The following is a 4,376-nucleotide window of genomic DNA, read 5'->3' on the forward strand; positions in this document are numbered from 1 at the left end:
AGTAGGAAGGCAGCAGACTAAATTTTAAAGAGAAATGAAGTTTGCACAAAAGACAGTTCCATAAGAAGATGAGCCACCCAATAATGCAATGAGCTCACGCTATCAGACGAGCTTGCAGTAGATTAGAGATAAATCCTGCATAGAAGGAATGCGTGAGAAGGAGGTGTCTTCAAAACTCTGCCACATAGCCAAACAGGGGAGGCGTCTCATAACAAAGGAAATCACACTTGCTAAAGGAAAACCCTTAGATGAGGAAGAGCAAATGACTTCAAGCAAGGAGCTTTTCTCATGCATGAAAAAGTAACGTATAGCAGTGAATTCATTGGGAGCAACACATGTTTCAAAGTAGCCCTCACGCAATGCGAAACAAACCAAAGCTCCAAACCGTTGATTAAATGAAAGATGAACCCGCAGTTGTCAAAGTCAATAACCTGCCAATGATCATCAAGCAAAAATGAAAATGCCAGAACAGTTTAAAAGGAGCCGAATCAATGCATCGAAGGAGCGATTGGCAGGCTGTTGCGTACAGGGCATGGTTTCTTTTAAAACCAGTTATCCCACATTTGAGACGTGAGAAGAGTTTTCACTTTTTAAATACAATTTTACACATATATGATTGTGTCTTAAAGACACCAAAGGCCGCGGCCACGTGGTGGGCCTCCAAATCTGACTTAAGTGTGGATGATGTCAGCCGCGGTCGACCAACTCAAAATTTTAAACAAATATTCTGCCGCGCTAGTGTGATCCAGGTGACAAGATGATGACATGTGGCGAATCGAGCGGCCCTCATTACCTCGCCACGCGAAGATGCTCACTAGTTAACTATAACGAGATAGCGAGGCTGACGTGGCACGAGTTCTGAGGTGGCAGAGGATGACACGTGTTGTTTCGTCGCCATGTCGCTAATGATGTGGAGGTTGTTGATTTAGATAGCGACATAGCAAGGGAGAATTAGGAAATAACATGTGGCAAATGATCCGGACCATGTGGGCCAATCAAATGCAGCCATGTGGCATGGGTCAACAGAGCTTTGACCTCGAAATTGAAGAGTTGGACAAAATAAAATAATTTTAAAATTATTTTCAAGATATGCACGTTTTCAAAAATTATTTTAAAAGAGATCCATTCTAATGTTCAAACATTAGATATTTTAAATTTTGAAATTTAAAAAATTAAATGTGCAGACATAACTTTCAGTCAGAGGAGTCATTTTCAAAATGATTTTTTCGGGAGTTTCCTGGAGACAAAATAGGCGATGTTGTATATCGCCGAAATTGAGAGAAGACGAACTTTCCAATTCTGGAGTCAGTTTTTGCACAAGTATCAGTCAGTTTGAGCTACACAAGGTTTTCTATCAGGTACCTAAAGTGCAACCATATTCATACCAGGAAGTTCAGATTTGTTTTTTGTCAAGATAATGACCTGGATATCAGTAGAAGGCAATGGAAATGCAGTTAGGGTCAAATTTTTTCTGATTTACTCAGTAAAAACTCATTTTCACTGGCTTTTTCATGGGGCAATCAGATATTTTGACAAGTAAAGGGTTTTCATCATTAGGCAAGGATATTTTGCAAGTTTTTTACAGATTAATGATGAAACAAAATTAGATCAGAAGGGATGAAAGAAGAAAGAGGTTTTTCAGTTACAGAGGATTGGATTTCAAGTGGACACCTGGTAATTGCATATCAGATCCGAGAATTCATTTCTTGCTATATCTTTCTTTCTTTTTTCATTTGTAGAGGTTCCAGTTTTTGTCACTGAGAAACCAAGAGGTTCCAGTTTTTGTCACTGAGAAACCAAGAGGTTCTAGTTTTTGTCACTGAGAAACCAGTTGGTTCCAGTTTCTAGGAAGAAAAAAGTTCATTGCTGTGATACCATTTGGGATCCCAATTTTTGCACTGTGAGACCATTGGTTCCAGTATTTTGACATGTTTCCATGACTGTGACACCATTTTCTTTAGCAGAACTCTCATGTGAATAGCATTGTAGAGATAATATAGATAGTTATGAGATATTAGGTTGTTTCATGTTTTAATCTTATGCATCTGAATGTATAGTTTCAAGGAAATGAATACATATGAGCAACAATCTCACTAGTTTTGTTCTGGTTCTTGTCTCCTGTCTCAACAATCTGTAAGTCTTATGTGGTTTTGGAACAAAGATTTGAGACCCATTTGCATCCCTTTCAGGTTGTATGTTTAATGTATCTTGCTGTTGGACCAAAGGGCCAAGTAAATGCTCGATATGTTTAAACAAGGTTACTGGTTGTTTGAGAAGGATATTTTGTGAGAATGAGACCTGAATGAACATTGATGTCTGAATCACAAGGTGTTTGATAGATATGATGTCTGGGTATATGAGATACGTCCTGATGTCACAGATGTATGTTTTGAATTCATGGAATTTCCCAATGGATTAGGCACTGATCATTTATAGGATCACTGGTTATACTGTTGCATTTTTGAGGTTTTGTTGAATCAACATCTTTAATCAAATGAATTTCCCTTTCATGTTGAAGAGCTATAAACAGAATGCCCTCACTTATCTTACGAATTTCATTTTTTTGCATCTAGCTACTGCAGATATATGTTATTTCATAAGTATTCAGGAGAAATAAGGGTTTTATCTGCTTCATATTAGATTCAGTGTATGCTTTGACAACTGGTACCATATAAAGAATCTACAGGTCTACCCGCCTAGGTTTTGCAGAGCCTGAAGTAGAAGAAGGGTCATGCCTTATAGTTGGCCTGGTGTCTGAATGGATGTGTTGATAATGGGAGTTAGCTGCCCCTAGATGCATTTTGTTCTCATCAGGGTAATTGGAAATGGGTAACATTTTCAAACACCAACACAATGAAGTAAGTGCCCTATTAAAGGATTTACAATAGCTTGTTAAGACTACTCTATTAGGATATTTAACTTCAATTCACCTGTTAGAATGTCTTAGCAATGATCCTTCGATTAGCAGTCTGTTTCATGATGTTAGATCACTTTTATCCTGATGTATACTTGATCCTTTTTTATTAGATGTATCTCTGTTGTCCTCCGATTCCTTTCCTTTGTTCTCCTTTAACTAATTCTACAATGTAACTCAAATCATAACACCTTAGTCACCATGAATGCTCTATTTGTGCATGTAAAATCTTTTCAACTCTCCTTAAGCATTCATAAAAAGTTTAGGGTTTGTCTTTCTTAAGAAGAACTAGGTGACTCAGGGTTAGGTATGAATCAATAGTTGTGATCCACCCATATTGCCTCTTAACCTTCCCCTTTTCAGATTGGGTATGTGTAATGCATAGGGATTCACAATTAAGATTCATCCTTATCATCAAAGATTGTAAAACAACCCTTAAGTTAGCCCAAAAATGGTTTACATAAAAGTTTGTTCCATTACAAACATTTATGTCAAAATTGTGTAACTCGGTACTTGAAGTCCCTAATGCTTGGCATCAACTAAAAATTCAATGTTGTAACTCAGCCTTTGAGTGACTTGGCATCCACTAATGAATCGACATCTGAATAGCTTGATACTTACCATCTCCTTAACACTTTAGTGACTCGGCACTTACTAGTTACTTGACTCATACTAAATATCTATTGCTAGGGATATACTATCTGACGACTTTATGCTCGACATGTATTACTTATTTGGAATAAACTAATTAAATGAATTAACTCTATTGTCACTCATATGTCAAAACCAATATGAGATTAACAATATAAACAAAGAAGACAAGTTGCAGAGGAAAGCGATTCATTTTTGAATGCTTGCAGAAGGTGGTCTCATAATTTTTAAGATGGAGGGGTACAAATAATAGAGGGTAATTTGAACCTTCTACATAGCATCCAAAATGATATTGACAAATCAGCTATTGTGGCAAACCATGATTTTGGGCCAATGGATGAAGTACATACCTAGGCTAATGATTTGGAAGCATTGAAGACTATCAAAGGGAAAAGTTATTAGATGTTGATGGAGGTATATATGAAAGAGGAATTAGATAAAATATATCATTGGATAGAAAAGGTATCAATAGGAAACAAAGTTATGGTACAGTTATATGAGGATATCCAAGAAATAAAGAATAAATCTTAGAGGTAATTTTTGGAAGCATACAAGTACTATAATGCTATTAGCCTAGAAATTTATGGGGATGAGTCAAGAACTCATCTTTCTTTAGTGGAAATAACTTGGTGCAAAAATTCAAATAATTATTTGAGGTAGCTTCATTCGAAGATGATATTAGATACATCCTCAAAACAAAAGAAGCGCTACTGAAGTTGGATTCATGGTTGGAAGATTTTGCAGATACTAGATTAAAGATTAGTAATTAATGCTAGGTGGTGCTAGAAAGTGAGATTTGACATTTAGGAAA

This window comes from Cupressus sempervirens, chromosome 3 (genome assembly GCF_028749045.1).
Source record: "Cupressus sempervirens isolate cs-2001-9-10 chromosome 3, ASM2874904v1, whole genome shotgun sequence".
In the NCBI taxonomy this organism is placed as follows: Eukaryota; Viridiplantae; Streptophyta; class Pinopsida; order Cupressales; family Cupressaceae; genus Cupressus; species Cupressus sempervirens.